The following is a 16,966-nucleotide window of genomic DNA, read 5'->3' as shown; positions in this document are numbered from 1 at the left end:
GTTAAGTGTTGCTGCGATTCTAGAAGACACGCCAATGAATTCACTAGATTCAATCCAGACTAGAAAAGTCACTGAAGGGTGCTTTCTAGCCCAGGATTTCGATGGGCCTCCAGGACTCTACAGTAAAGTGTGGATGGGGAAGAGGTACATGAAGGAAGCTTAGGCATCAGCACAGGCTTCAAAGAGCATTTATTAGTGTTACAAAGCTTCAGTATTTCAGAGTCCCTCCAGAAGCAAAAAGAGAAAGAGCTGAGTACAGCCTGTGGAGCCGAGGTGTTTGGGTTAAATCTACTTTCTGCCACTCACAGCTCTGTGACTTTGGTCAAGTGCCTGAACTTTGCTGTGCCACGGTTTCGTCAGCCATGAAACAAGATATACGAGTTAGCTACACTTCTCAGAGTAGTGAGATTTAAACTACATACACTCTATCTACTTATCATCTATCTATCTATCTATCTATCTATCTATCTATCTATCTATCTATCATCTCTTAGTTCCTGCCCCAGAGTACATACCCAGTGTTTGTTACAACTATTGTTATAATTAACTATTAATATGAAAACCATGTCTTAAAAGTGTTTCTTTTTAGAGATTCTTTCTTACAAGCTTCTAAATACATCAACAGTTAAAAGCAAGGTGAAAACCATGTCTTTGCTTCAGGCCCTGCTGGATTCTGACTCAGCTGTAAACCTTGCCTCATCAGGGCTTCTCAACATTGCATCCACTAAAGGATGTTGACTCTGATGGGTTTCACGTCCCAGGCATCTTTTTTTTTTTTTTAAGATTTTATTTATTTATTCATGAGAGAGAGAGAGGCAAAGACACAGGCAGAGGGAGAAGCAGGCTCCATGCAGTGAGCCCGACATGGGACTTGATCCTGGGTCTCCAGGATCATGCCCTGGGCTGAAGGCTGCGCTAAACCGCTGAGCCACCCAGGCTGCCCAGTTCCTGGCATCTTGAATGTGAGTTTTGGTTGTGTTGTTGGCTGGGAGGGCCATATTGATGGCTAAGAAAGGTGAGAGAAAAATGACATTCTCAATCTGAGCCAATGAACAGGGGTTTCCTACTTAAACCAGATGTTAGGAAAATCTTGAAGACCAACCAGTTGAAACTAGATTCTTCTGTCAACCAAGTGTCTGCAGCCTTTGTGTGCTGGAGGCAATTACTTACTCTGACAATGTGTCCTCATGTAGGAATGATCAGGGTCAGAACAACCAATTATCACTCTCACCAACACACTTTGGGCAGTGTCCTGGGGGCACTCAGAGACCGGGTGTGCCAAAGAAATACATATACAAAGCCAAAATGCTGTGTTAAGCGAACTAACACAGTTTAAACTGGCCCCCAACTGAAATTGGGTGTAGACAGTATCGCTTTCCTTAATGTCCTACAAATAAGTGGTCTGTGCTGCACACAGGCTGAGACAACTCACCACCATGTTTCTCATACCAGTCAGGCACCTGTCAGGGTGGCTCCTGGTGAAGAGGAGTGGTCAAAAGTATCACCTGCTGCACTGCATCTTACAACTGGCCTGTGATTCCTTGCATCTTCCTCCCAAGACTGAAAACACCATAAAGTCAGGAGCCAGATCCATCTTTCCTGCAGCTATGTTCCCAACACTACATAAACCTGGATGGTCAGATGGAGGATTAGCCCCAAATCACTGACCCTGAAGACGAAAGTCTGGCTGTAGGTCTTCCTGGTAGGGTGAGCCCTATGGTCCTCCCATGCTTCCCATCAATGGAAGAGCTTGGAAAACATGGTCTAGGTGGAGGTGACTTTTCATTACGGATTCCTCAAGCCCAGGGGTTCTGCAAGGCTATGCTTGGGGGAATTTTTGGATGTATCTGAGTTTCTAAATATTTCCAAAACAAGACTGTCAAGGTATATTAATAGGTTCTTCATCATTTGTGGGAAAGATGATTATTTCTTATCTTATACGAGGGCAAAAATAAGATTCTGTAGACTTCTTTTTAAACGGTGCAGGACTGGGATGCCTGGGTAGCTCAGTGGTTGAGCATCTGCCTTCAACCCAGGGTGTAATCCTAGAGTCCCAAGATTGAGTCCCAGGTCAGGCTCCCTGCATGGAGCCTGCTTCTCTCTCTGCCTGTATCTCTGCCTCTCTCTCTCTCTCTCTCTCTCTCAAGAATAAATAAATAAAATCTTTAAAAAATAACAAAGGGTGCAGGACAGTCCAGCCTTCTGAGAGACTCCCAGTGTTTCGATTCCCTGCCTTCAGGTTTTCGATTCCCCAGTGTTTTCGATTCCCTGCCTCCATACCCACACCCTTGCTCATCCTATGGTGTCCACAAGGGAAGGCATGTGGGCTGAGCTGATGCTTCATATCTCCTGCTCCAATGTAAGCCTTGCCCATAAGGGCAAAGGCTTTCATTTGTTTTATTTACTGCCAAGAATGGTGCCTGTTACATAGTAGATACTCCATAAACACTTGTAGAATGAGCAACTGAATAAACAGATTTTTTTTGTTTATTTTTATGGTTTGCTGACTTCTTAAATGATGATAATCCATGAAATACTGTGTAATATGGGTCTTTGCAGGCTATTATGTTCACAAAACAAATATAATTATTGTTTTCATTATAATTATTTTTCCACATCATTATTAGTCCGTGTCTAACATTTGTTCTACCAAGGGATGGATGTTTTTGAAGTTGCGTGTTGAAGGAAATATCGTTAGTGAGTTCTCTGTGAGTTGAAGACTGTAGACTTCAGATTTATAAGGTTAATTCCAAAAGTCAATTTGATTTGATGACTTTTTTTTTTTTTCCATTTCTGGCCTTTAGAAAAGAAACCATTTGCTGCCAGACCTGCAGGGGTGGGCTTCCTTTTATTCCTCCAGGGGGGGCTCAAAGTCCGCATTTCCTTGGACCATCCCTGGGGTAGTTCTCACCATGACAGTGAAACCTTTAGGTGATGCTCACATTTTTTATTAACTAACTGATAAATATTTGATTTTTTTTAAATAGATAATTTTTAAAATTACATTTTCAAGGTCATTAAATCAATAACGTTCTTGGACTTGAATAGTATGTTTTTAGGCTATGAACAACTTAACTTTTTTCTCCGGTTAGATGCTCAAAACATCTTAAATTAAAAAATGTGACTGTGGAAGTCCTTGTTAGCAGAGCAAATTCTCTATTCTAGGGGCCACTCTTCCATTTTACTTGGAAACAATTTTCCATTTCTGACCTTTCATAGTATTTTAAAAATAATGCCGTCTACATTATTCACATACATGTCTTACCTCCTTACAAAACTGGCAGCTCCTGAAGGGCACTGTCAGTATCTCATGCAAATATTTATCCTACATGTTGCAAGGGCCTCATAAACATTTGTTGAATAGAAAACATGAATGTGCAAACAGATCCAAGAATGACTGTATGAGAGAGCATGCTAGTTGTCACCAGCTGTGCTCCCGGACTTTAGCCCAGTCTCTACTCCCAGAACACCACTCTTCAAGGATCTAAAAGTCAGAAAACACATGACCTCCCAAGGACTCCTCCAGCTTGGAAACGCTATTGCTTTTGTAACACTGTGACGCCCTGGCTTACTATTAATGAGCATCCAAAATATATCCCATGCTTCTTTGATGTTTTAGAAGACTCATTAGTATCTCTCAATATCATGAATTTTGAGTGTACATCTCAATAAAGGTAACGGGTTAGCATAATGCTGGTGGGCATTACCTTTCTAAAATAAATACTTGAAAAAAAAATTACCTGAAAGGTACTATAAGATCCTGCACTTTTTACTAGAGAGTTTCCCAGTGACTTCTGACTTTTCAAGGGAAATCAAGTTGTTTGGACTCAGTCTCCTCTTTACTCCCAAACTGCTTTTTCCTCTTTCCACCATGATGTTCACAAATGGAAATACAGAAGTCATGAGTAGACAAGTAGTCTAAGACAGACCACCCACCCAATCTGTCACAGAACCACAGTTCTGAGCACTGGGTTTTAGGTTCTCTCACTGTACTTGATCAATGATCCACTGTTTTCTATCAGCAAGGAAGCAGGACATGATTTTGCATCTTATCTGATACAGCTATTTATTCATCTTCCTCACTATACCATCCTATCTAATGTGATTTACTGGAAAATGCAGTGGGCCCTTGAACACCAGCTGAAACTGCACAGGTCCACTTACAAGTTAATTTTTTTTTCGATAAATACAGCCCTGTAAATGTATTTTCTTTTCCTTATGATTTTCTTAATAACCTTTTCTTCTAACTTACTTTATTGTAAGAATACAGTATATATAATACACACCATATACAAAATATGTGTTAATCGACTGTTTATGTTATTGGTATTCTGGTCAACAGGAGGCTATTAGTAGTTATGTTTTAGGGAAGCCTGAAGTTATATGCAGATTTTCAACTGCACAGGGATGGAGGATTATGTCAATACCTCCAAAGCTCCACACTGTACAAGTGTCAACTATATTTAGGGTTTTTTTTTAAAGATTTTATTTATTTATGAGAGACACAGAGAGAGAGAGGCAGAGACACAGAGGAGAAGCAGGCTCCATGCAGAAAGCCTGATGTGGGACTCGATCCCGGCACTCCAGGACCATGCCCTGGGCTGAAGGCAGGCACTAAACTGCTAAGCCATCCAGGGATCTCTGTATTTAGTTTTAATCATCATGCAATATGAATGTAATTCCAATACACCCATGCGCTTTCATGCTTCTGTGCATAAACAGAGAGTCATGCCAACTGCTCTGTCTGAAATGCCCTCCTGTTCCAGCCACCTGCCTACTCATCCCTTGAAACCCACTTCTAAGGCATGTCCTTCTTCACCACCCAAAGGAGAACTTATTCTTTTCTTCCATAATTTCTGGTAGGATTTTGCTAATAGAGCTACTTTGGGAGCTTATCAAAAAAAGTGTTAGAGTAGAATTTATTTGTATCTTAAGCACTTAGGCATTCCTCTCTTTGATTCACTTTCGAATCCCCCAAATCTTACAAAGTACCTGTAACATACCAGATGCTCAAAGCATGTTTACATACCAAATATCTGCTTCCTGCCCTAATTTTTATCTGCAGGCCTATTTTAAAATCAGGTATATAGGCAACTGTTGATTTTGGTTAAGCTCCCTATACAGTTTTAAATATAAAACAACAGAGATCGAAATCTGTCCGGATTCAGTCGCTATTGCTGAAAGCTAAATGCTGGCAACAATTTTTCCAGTCTCCATTTGCATATTCATATTCAATCCTTTTCCTATTGCAAGTGCCACACAGCACAATTTTTGCCTACACTTAGTAATCAAAATACCAAGAGAGAAAGCCCCCTTGATGGTGGGGTGGAGGCAGAGACAGCGCCATGGAGAGCAGCCAGAGATCTTTAAGGAACAATCAGCCCAGCTTCCCCTTCTCACTCCTCCCCACTCCCCAGCTCTGAGTCCCAGCATCCAGGGACAATCTGGCAACTGGAACTCTGCGTTCAGCTGACGAGAATGTGCAAATGACAGTTTTGGCTGTCAGGGAGCTTATTACCTAAGAGAGGAGTTTACATATTTATGAGCTGACATCTTATATTTGTGGCTTTTGCAGAATTCCTCAATTTCCCTTTCGTGCAGCCAATGGGCATAGAAAGGCCTTGCAGGCTCATGACCTCACACCACATTTCCAGCCCCATGTCAAGATGCAGTGGGCGGCTCATTTGTGGAGATATCTGAGAGCCTCTACATTCCTGGGCTGGACCTGAAGAGGTGAATAATAGATCTGCAAAGATAGCCACAATGGGCATTTTCATATATGTCTGCAGAATTCATATACACAGCCTTACAAGTTGTCTATGAACAAAGCCTGCTCGTGGACTTGACCTCAGTCACCCTCTGGCCATCCTGTGGCTCTCCACTGGCTACTGGGAATGACTATTTCTATCAGACATGCCATTTCCCCCACTCCTCTGCAAAGAACATTTTCTAAAGGAAAAACCGCCCTAATGCCAAGGAAGAGCTTGTTTCATCATGAGCTTGTTTCGGAGTTCGAGCATTGCTAGGGAAAACCGTAACCTCCCTTGTAAGGGCTCATGATGCACAGCAGAGACCCAAATACAAGGCTGGAATCCAAACCCAGGTGTGTCAGGCACCAGAGTCCTTGCTAGCACCCTTCTGGACTGTGCTGCTCCAGGATGAGGCCAAGGAGTGGGTGAGCTGAACCCTCAATACTCCAGGACCTTCTTCTCCTTGTCTCCCCACCCACCTATGACTTTAGAAAGCTCTTTCCTTTCCCATCCTCTCAGGCACGGATCGGCAATCACCAGCTCACCTCAGGCCCAGTTAAGTTACAGAGTGATCCCTCCCAGGGGCACTGGCTTTCAGAGCCTTATCATTTTGGAATGAAATGTTTTGTCACTAACAGATTTTCCAACAGTAGAGCCTCTGGCCCACATAAAGCCTGTCCTGCTTCTGTGACAAAGGATGGACCCAGACTGCAAGGACAGTACAAGAAAAGAAGACTGTTTCAGTTCACTAAAAGTTTTGATTCTTAGTGCCCCCAAAACCTGCCTAAAATATTGGAACTAAAAGTACATGGTGCCTCATACAAATTTAAAGCTCAAGGCCACCACAACACTCTCCACACATCAAAGCCTTTCACAGTCTTTCATTTTATCTTCGCTCAAGACAGTCAATGGAGGCTGGGCAAAGGTTCTACATTCTTTCTTGCTTTCATTCATGCATTCATTCAGCAAACATCTGCAGAGCAGGGTCCTAGTCTTGACCTTCAAGATGAGGGAAGGGGGCAGTCCATGTCAAGGTGATTACAGTCTCGCAAGAGAGGCAGACGAGCACACCATGATGTCTTTGTGGGGATGAAGCCTAGGGCGGACAGATGCAGAAGCCACAGAATTGTAGAGGAAGGACTCTGACCCAGGTGCATGGAATCAGGGAAGAGAAGGAAGGAATTAGCCAAGACGGGGATTAAAGGAGGACATGCTGGGTTGAGGGCCAGTGTGAATCTTGGTGGAGTAATCCAGTAAGGGAAGTGGAACCATTTCTATTCGTGGACATGGGGGAAGAAGTGATCATGCTTTCAAGGTCATACAAGTGGTTACTAACAGGGCTGGGACTGAAGAAACACCCAGGTCTCAACTCCTACTCCAGCACCCCTTCTGTCTATCACACTGTCTTCCCCAGAATCCCCAACATGTAGGATCGGGGCCCTCTGTGGAAAGCACAGAGGATCATGAGGACAGTGTCACCAACATCACCAACAAGGACATGGCAGGGCATCATGCTGAGCACATGTCACATTTCGATTTTCGCAAAATCTCACGCGGTAAGATTTTGTGCATTTTGCTGATGCCAAGAACAGAAGCTTAGAGAAGCTGAGAAATGTACCCACCAGTAGCTCAAGTGTGCACTCTAACTATTGGCTCTGCGGAACGTAGGGGGGTCTGATAGCAGTTCTTCCATCCGCTCCTGGAGAAAGATGATGAGAAAGTTTGTGGCGGAGGCAAGATTTCCTCAGATCAAGAAAACTTCCAGAGGCGTTTTTAATGGGTCAGATTTCTTTTCCAAATTTATTGAAGACAGGTGCCTTCCCTGCAGCCTTTCCAAGGGAACAGGTGGGAAGATGAGGTTGAGGATAGGCGTGCTGTGCAACACACGTCTGGGCTCTGCAGCCAGATTCATGAGGAACCTGACAGTTCCTTGTGGTACAGATGAAATTGGGAGGAACCTCATGGTGAGAGGGATCTTGAAGGTATAAGACTGCAGACTGTCAGTACAGACAAAGGGCAAACACAAGAACCTAAGAAAAGTGATGACCCTAATAGAAGCACTTCTCCTCGGAGCTGAAGATCTGAAGACAACACTTGCTTTTGGAACCTTTTATAAGCTCCCAACTTTTATTTATTTTGTTTTTTTTTTTAAGACTTATTTATTTGGAGAGGGGGGAGGAGAGACAGCATAAGCAGAGGGGCAGAAGAGAAGTAGAATTTCAAGAAGACTCCACACTGAGTGCTGAGCCTGGCGTGAGGCTCGATCTCATGACCCTGAGATCAGGACCAGAGCCCCAAACCAAAGGCTTAGCTAACTGAGCCACCCAGGCACCCCAGCTCCTAACTTTCAGATGGGACCCAGTGGCTAAGGAAGAGGGGTATGTAGGGAGAACACACCTTCGCAGCCCAGACTGCAGAGCCAACTGAGAGAACTGGCAGTTGCTCCTGAGCAAGCTTTGCAGAAAACATCGGCCAAAATGAAAGCTCCATTCCATCTGCAAGGTATTGATCAGTTTCTCTCTATTAACCATTGGCATTATCAATTCAGACCTTCTGGGCGCGTAACAGAACTTTGCCTGACACTCCTCAGAGGCACCTCACCTCTTTCTCTTCTTCTCACCTTGACTGCAGTATTTTTTTTTTAATTGCTCAGCAGTTTTACTGATGCCAATCAGCTGCCTCTCTCAAAGACTGTATGGTATCAGCATATCTGGCCCCATTGCTCGTTTACTGGTAAAAAGCATTCTCCACCCTCCAAGCAAAATCCTGCCCTTGGCAGCTGGTCTTCTTGCCCTAATAGGATACACATGAGATCCCTGGGGGATTCAGAGCTGCTCACCAGGGATACAGGGATACTTCCAAGGCGCGGGTCGGGGGGTGTAAAGGAGGAAAAGCAGGAGGGGATGGGAGTTGCTTGCTCTGTTGAAGTGAGCAGGAACTTCAAAGATGGTTTCTTATTGCCTTTAAAAAATAGTTCTGAAGCAATCTCCCTCCTTTGCTTGAAATCCAAAAGCAGAATGAAAGAATCTGTGTCTGCATGAACGCAGGAGGACAACATGAGTGGATGCTTTCACAGGAATTGAAACCAAGGATGGGAACTGGAATTGGGTAAGAGAATTGTTCCCTTTCAAAACTGACTTTTTTAGTGATTTTCCTTTGCCCTGCATGTTCTGTCTTGGCTTTTTCACTCCCTTCCAAACCCCTTCCAGATGCGTGAGTCTGACGGAACCCGTATGAACAAAAAAACCAAAACAAAACGGTGCTAGATTGAAAGCATTTCCCCTTGTGATACAACCACTTCATGAGCGGAGAGGCACTCACGTGACCCTGCCAACATGTGTTTTCTGTCTCAGATTTCCCTTGATAACAAAGGACATATTTTAAAAGGCGTGGCCCTAGGTATATTTGCCCAAGCAGGAATCCGAGAAGAGTTTGGGGGTTTAGTTTGGTCTTAGGCTGGTCCCCTCGGGTGCTCAGCGCTATAACCCTTGATGATGTTAAATGCCAATCAATAAAGTTAGGAATACTTTGGGTCAGGTTTGTGAGATATGATCTCATTCAATTGCTCACAGAACGGATTTCATATTCAGGAATCAACAGAACTCATTCAATTCCAAATTTGGCAGCCCTGTGTGTTACATTACAGTGCTCCCTCTGTCCAGAGCTGGGCAGGGTGCGCTGAAAGGAATCTTTAGAAGGGTCTTTTATGATGTTCCAAGACCCAGGGGGAAGGACGGAGGCTGGGAGATAGGCAGGGGGATGGGCAGGTGGGAGGGGCGGCAGCCCTGCCCAGAGTCTGGATGGGATGGAGAGAGAAAGCCAAAGGTTACTCAGAAAAGCTCCTTATGGTGTCGCTGTTAGAAACCTCGCTTCCAGATCTCAGCAAGTTTTAGGAAGGCAGAGATCTCTGTATTGATACTATCGCACGGACTATAAGAGAGAAAGTTGCAACCGGCCATAAAAAAAGACCAGCAATCTACTTTGATGTTCTTATGTAAGTGACTTAGGACCTCAGAAGTCTCCTGGAGTATACTGTTGTCAAATAAGGAAAGCTGAAGTTGCTCTTGCCACACCAAATTAACCTTATTTCCAATAAGAAAAGGCAAATCATATTCTTTCATTTCAATTTCTAATCTTTCGGATAGCCATTCCCTTCTCCTGTGAAATAAACTGATTCTGGTCTTCAAGTTACTGGTTTTTATCCCCTCTAAGGCTGGGCAGTTTAAGTGCTTAAATCAAGCCCCAGGTCAGAAAGATGGAAAACTCTGACTAGCACAGACTGGCTTGCAAATCGCCAGTGTCCTGCAACTGTCGGGTGGCCAGACATTATATGCTAAAACGGGGAGGTGTTCTGTCTCAAGAAAAGCTGAAATAGAAGGGAAATAGAGTTGACATTTAACATGGGGGGGGGGGGGGATCAATCTCATACGTATGTAGCCAGAACCTGTTCTGAAAGCCACAGGCTAACTTCATTTTATGACCCTGCGAAGAGAACACATTTCAATTCCATCTTTGATTCCACAGTGAGCCAATGTCAAATATTTTAGCAACTCTGAATAAGTCTGATTATAGCAATGATTGTCAGTTCAAAAACCTGGTTCATTTATTTCCCATTTCAGCCTCATCCTCAGGGGGATGTTTGTAGATTCCGTATCAGTTTGTGTGCCTCATCTGATAGAGCTGTAAGTATTCTGCAAGTCAATAGAACAAGAAGAAAGCTCCTACAATCTGGACCCTCCCAAGTTCTTTGGAATACTTGAGACATGTTATTCTCACTCTTCTCGAAAGGAAATTCACTGAGAAAGTTAAAGTAAAAAAAAAACAACAACAACAACGAAGAACAGACCATCTAACTACAGAAACAGACAGCTGTTACTTACACTGCTTTCCAATCCATCATCATTGATAAATCATGGCTAAATAATCAAGTGCAGAATCCATTTCTTCACATCTGTTAGTAAATAGCTCCTTGCAAATGTCTCTTGCAGATCTGGGGCCATCTCAGGAGGAAGTAAGATAGAGCGAAGGTAAAGGAGAAAAGGCTGGGGAATTCTGAAATCCATGGGGGTCTGGGAATGCTCAGGGCAGACCCCGGTGAAACATTCCTGTGATTCCAGCCTGAGGCTAACCCAGGATCCGGGCCTCCCCAAGCTCCCAGCCACCTTTCTAGTCCAGCTCAGCCCCTGCTCCAACATTGCATTTCCCTCCAAGCACAAGGCATCGATGGCAGAGGAACTCACGGGATCCTGCCCATCCGCGCATGCAAGCACGCTTCTCAGGGGAAGCTGCACCAGTTCCTCTCTTGTCTGCTATCTCGGAGCGGGAGGGAGGGAAGAGCAGAGGCAGGCGGGGAGGGAGGGGGGAGAGAGGCAGAGAGGCAGGGAAGAGAGGAGCTTTACTAATAGAGACCAGGAGAGACAGAAACACTTGCTGGAACTCCCATTAACCCACAGAAGCTTAGGCATTTTCTGAGCACGGCAGCTGCAAAACGGATGATCAAAATCAAGTGTTTAAAATCTTTAATTATACATCCAAGTTATACCCATTTGGTGCAGACAAAGCCGACAGAACCAAGGTTCTGCAAGTAAATACTTGTAGACAAACAGATGCAGGCATATGTCCCCAGGAGGATAATATCTCCATGCATATATTTCAGTGAAAATACTAGGCTCACAGTTTACACGTCTTCAAACTATTCAAATGCTCTCGGTAATGGAAGCAAATCAGACAACCAGCGCCCCTTGCCTCCGTTATCTCCAATCGCTTCTTCCCTCATTCTGGAGGGAGGTGTCCCTGTGTCTTTTTCCTTGCCTCAGGAAACCCTCAAAGAGAAGAGAATAGAGAATAGAGAGGTGAGGGGGGGGGGAGGCTTTCAAAGTGACTGTCCATTTTGCATGCCACCCCATTGTTTGTGGCAGCGCAGCCTGGACGCTGGGCAGAGCCAAGGCAGAGATCATGTCCCGGGAGGAGGGAGATAGCATGGAGCAGGGACATGAGACACATGGGGGGTGGGGGAGCTCTGCGACAGCAAGGGAACAGGTGGTGGCCTGGGGGGAGAAAGAAGTGACAGCAAAGGCAGCAAAGGGGAGCTGAGGCAGAAAGGTAGAGGCAAGAAAGTCTCAGCACACGCTGGAGGGGCGACCATGACCGTGGATAGCACAAGACCATCTACCACTGATTCCTCATGTTCTCTGCAACCCTCCCTTCTCCATACAAGGAACCCATTCACTGTATTTCTCTAAATGTGATCCTGACCACCTGTGCTAGACATACCTGGTGACAGCATGTCCACAATGTGGACCCCGCAACCCCACCCCAAAGATGATGACTGAGCCTGTAGGGGCCAGAATCTGCATTTTAACAAGCTCCACAGGTGATTCTGATGCAGGCTGAAGTTTCCAAAGGCTTATTTCTTCGACAGTGTTGGGTGAGCAGATGAATGAATGAAAGACTAAACAAAGTGAGTAGAGATGCTAATGGAACACCTGTGAGAACACCATAGGGCCAGAACAGTGGTGGTGCCACCAGGAGGGAGGGATCACAGAAGCCAAGTGGGAGCTGATAGAAGGACTGGCCACTTTCCAAGCCCTGAGACTACATATGTTGTTGCCTTTGCCAAGAATTCTCTTCTTCAGACAAATCATCCCGAAACACCCAGTCCAAAGGCAGGGCACCTGCAGGGCGGGGGGCTCAGTTAAGCAACTAGCTCTTGATTTGGGCTTAGGCCATGATCTCAGGGTCGTGAAATCACTCCCCAGGTTGGGTTCCACACTGAGTGTGGAGTCTGCTTGAGATTCTCTCTCTCCCTCCCCCTCTACACCTCTCTAATAAATAGATAAGCAAGCCATTTGGGTTGCTTTGAGAATTGAGTCCAAAGTCTCACCCTTTTAGTAGCCTTGCCAACTCTCCCAGGTGTAGGCATGGGTTCCAATTTTGTCTGTATCCCCTCCTGCAAATACCTTTATATGTTGCAATTACTGATTGGCCAATTTTTCTTCCCTATTAGATGTTGATGTGCTGTTTCATGTCAATTACATGATCTCTCAGTCATCCTATATGTTCTCAAAGTCTGGATGCAAAGCAGGCACTCAATAAATGTGCATTAGTTAAATGGCTAAATATGTCATAAGAGTATGTCTTAACCTAGGTGGCTGATACATAGATGTTTGGTTTCTTATTTGTCTTCAAACTGAGCATCTGACTACAGTTCATATAATATTTTGTACGCACGATACACATAACAATAAAGAAGAAATTTTCACTAGGTCATAACATCTGGGATTTCATCTAGAAAGTGAGGACTTAGTGGAGAATGAATAGGAAAAAAATTGCAAAGAGTTAACTTAAAAAGGAGGTTAATAGGACAAGAAGAAAAAATATGAGAGTGAAGTGAACCAGATGTGCAATACTGTGGAGGTGACTTCTGATAAACTGATGTTTCTGAGGCTCACAAAGCTTTCACATTTAAAACCCACAGTTGGCAAAGAGATGTCCCAAGTAGAAATGGGCTGTTTGTAGTGGGAGAAGAGTATGTATTAACCCTCCTGGAGAAGAAGGACCACCAAAATTAGCAGGAATTAAAAAAAACCCATTTACTTGGCTTGGAGGAATTATAAATTAAAGTTAGAAATCATTCACACTAGTAATGGGATAGGGATGTCAGGGTGGTACAGTTAGTTGAGCATCTAACTCTTGGTTTCAGCTCCTGTCCTGATCGCAAGGTCGTGGGATCAAGCACTGCATCCAGCCCTGCACTCAGTGTGGAGTCTGCTTAAGACTCTTTCTGCCCCTGGCCCCACGTGCTCTCTCTAAAATAAATAAGTCTTTTTTAAAAAATGGGATAGATAGATGAATGGAGGACAGATGGATGGAAGGGGTGCTAAAGGAAGAGAGTCCAGAACAACACCCATTATCTATCTAAAAGGCATTTTAAGTACTGTTTTATAGTTTCTAAAGTGTTTCATGTGGTATTGAGCCCTCCATGAATAACTGTAGAATCAGAGCTCTGAAAAGTAAAATCACTTGTTATTGGTCACACAGCTAATACATTCCAGAACAAGATCTAGAATCTATATCCTTTTCTTAAAAAAGATTTTATTTATTTATTTGAGAGAGAAAAAGAGAGAGATAGAGAATGAGCAGAGAGGAGAGGGAGAAGCAGACTCTGTGAGGAGCAGGGAGCCTGATGCAGGACTCGATCCCAGGACACCTGAGCCAATGACAGATGCTAAACCAACTAAGCCACCAGGTGCCCCATAGAATCCAAATCCTTCTACACATAAGCCACTGTATTTCACTCTGTACCAAATTAAGCCCCAAAACAGGTGAAAATGGTCCTTAAACTTGGTGAAAATGAAATGAAGACGACCCACAGGATTCTACCTTGAAACACAAAGAAGAAGCTAAGTTAAGGTCTGGTCTGTTTGTCAACACATTTGCTTAGCAAACATCATCCTCAGCACTTTTGAGCTGGGGATCCCAACAAGAAGTTTGTGGTGGTCTGGCAGATAGCTGGGAAAGCTGCCGCCACCAGAATTTCTCTCTCCCGTGTTCACCAGAATTTCTAGTGGCCATGTGTAATGGACACGAAGGTGTGCCTTCTAGATCCTTCTTTAAGCGCAATCTTGATGCCTCCGCTGTACCATTCTATGATGTTCCCACTGTCCTCAGACGACACACAAAAAAAGGAGAACACACATTACTTAAGGCCATCCATGACGGGAAAACAAATCAGCTCACATATAAAGACAAGATCATAATAGAAATTCAGCAGCAGATGCCTTTACAGCTAAATTCTGGTTTACTGGACAGATAGGGAACTACATAAATAATGATGGGATTAAGAATGACTTCCCAGAGGACTTGGACAATATGGTAATTTATGGGTTTATCAAAAGGATTTAAGATGGCAACACAAGCGAAAGAGCTTTCTGTTCAATGAACCGAATTCCTTGGTTGCAGTTCATAGTGATCTCCTTCCTAGCTCCAAAACACAGCAAGTAGTGTGTGTGATGAAGGCTGTGCCTTGGGGGACATAAGAAATCAGGCCCCACTGTCTGCTGTGGGCCTAAGAGACAGTAACTTCCTATTCCCTCTTATAAGAAAATACTGTCCCAAGTAATGATTAAAAAGAAAAGAAATCTAAGCAGTTAAAACACCAGTGGCACCTTTTACATAAAAATATAGATATTCATATGCAAGGGAGAAGGTGTCCTGGTTGCCAGATCCTTACAAATAATGAAAAAAACTCTAAAAGAACCCTTCCTGAATTACCTGTGAGTTTCCCCCATGGGAAATAGCCAACGCATGAAAATCCTTCATTTCAAGACATCAAGATTAAAATGAACCATGTGTATTCTGAAAACACAACACAGAGGTGGTTAAAAACCAGATTGCGTTCCCCGATGTGCTGTGCCACCGAGTCTACACATTTTATGAAGGTTTCCGTTTGGTCATTAGTTTCGAGATCCATGCTATTCAGAAAAGGAAGTCTAACAAAAGGAATGAAGGGACATTATATGAGAGCTGTACGTACTGCTTTTGTACCTTTAAGACTTCAACCGTCCACAAATACGGATTTCAAGTCAGCTAATGAGCAAACAGTCCCTTGGTCACTTTGGAGCTGTCAGGCACTGTGGGAGCCTAGTTCATTTTGCTTTTTTTTTTTTTTTTAACAATACTGTTTTACATAGTATTTACTACATTTTCCCAGGTGAAAATCAATTTGCAATTGGGCTTACAGTAGGAAGTTAAGGATTTGCTTAAGATACGTAGTTTTACAATGTCTTCCAGAGCCTGCTGTGGTCTTGTACTCCCTGTTTTTCCAAGCTTGGTTATGAGAGGGGATAAACCTGATCACCGCTACAATTTGATCTGAGAAAACAAGAGAAAAAGCATGGAGAGAGAAAGGAAGGGGGGAAAGTGGCCAGGAAGGCAGGTGGAGTGGGTCGCAGAAGCCCTAGAACGGGGCTGTCTGTGCCGGGAGGAGGGAGGGGGAGCAAGTGAGGTGGGTGTGAGCCACCTGGACAAAACTCCCAAAGTAGAGCTGGGCTTGTCCTAGGAAATAATTAAAGCCTTCCAGGAGAGACAGGAGATTCAAATCTTCTTAAGGCACCATGCTGTGACAACACCAAGAGTAAAACTCCTAAGTTCTAGCTCCAAATCCATTGGTCCATCCAGGGGTTGAAACATCCCCCTCACCATCAAGCCTCTTTTCATGATGATGATCACTCTTCAGACATGTGGTGCTCTGACACCCTTGATCTTCAGTCTGGCCGACTTAAGAGAATTTTTATCCCTCTCAAAAGAACTGAGGAATTCTCTCCATAGAACGCATTTGAGAACAGAGATCTTTTGTTGAAAATAGTCAGAACATCAAACATTTCTTTTTTTTAAATAAGGGGTCAAATACCTCTAATATTTAGTTAGATCGGGGGGTGGGGGAGGCTCTTTCAAGGATGTAAATGCAGAATTTGGGAAAAGCCAGTATCTTAAAAACTTTTTGACATGTGTTATCTCCAGGGGGAGAAGGGGTGTCAGAGCTACCCAAAAGGAGCATAAAAATCTTGGTACTTTATATAAATTAGAAGTTGACTTCATGTCCTGTATGGCCAAGGAGACATGAACTCTTTGTGTTAATGAGGTATACTCACAAGGAAGAGTGATAGATGGAAATTCAGATGCAGTTTTTAAAAGATTTTTATTTATTTGAGAGAGAGACAAGGGTGAGCACAAGGAGAGGAAGGGGCAGAAGGAGAAGAAAGAGAAGCAGACTCCCTGCTGAGCACAGAGCCCAACAAGGGGCTCAATCCCAGGACCTTGAGATCATTACCTGAGCTGAAGGCAGATGCTTAACTTACTGAGCCACCCAAGGCGCCCCTAGATGTAATTTTTAAAAGACCAATTAGGAAAACATATGTGTAGTTCAAAAAAGAGTTCACCATAAGGCTCTTTCCCAGTTAGTATAGGTAAGTTTTCAAGGAGAGCCCATCCCACTTACTCATGGAAGAATCTGGCAACTGCTCATGTCCTTGGGTTCTTTGCCCTCTGACTTGACTTCTCTTTCTTCATCCGGAGGCATTTTCTTCATATCCAAACTATGTCTATAATTATGACCATTACTCTCATTCATTCATTCATTCATTCATTCATTCAATTGATCATCAAACAAGTGTGTATAGAGTGCCCAGAGCAAGACAAACCTAGTTTTGATCTTC

At 43.7% G+C, this 16,966-nt stretch overlaps 1 protein-coding gene across 1 annotated transcript in view; it reads right to left on the bottom strand.

The window, feature by feature from the left end:
- Window positions 1-16,966, bottom strand: part of KIF26B (kinesin family member 26B) — a 441,618-nt gene that overhangs the window by 154,468 nt on the left and 270,184 nt on the right.

The sequence above is a fragment of the Canis lupus genome, chromosome 7 (assembly GCF_003254725.2).
Source record: "Canis lupus dingo isolate Sandy chromosome 7, ASM325472v2, whole genome shotgun sequence".
Lineage (NCBI taxonomy): Eukaryota > Metazoa > Chordata > Mammalia > Carnivora > Canidae > Canis > Canis lupus.
The sequence above is the reverse complement of the archived record's forward strand: the minus strand, read 5'-3'. Positions and strand labels throughout refer to the sequence as shown.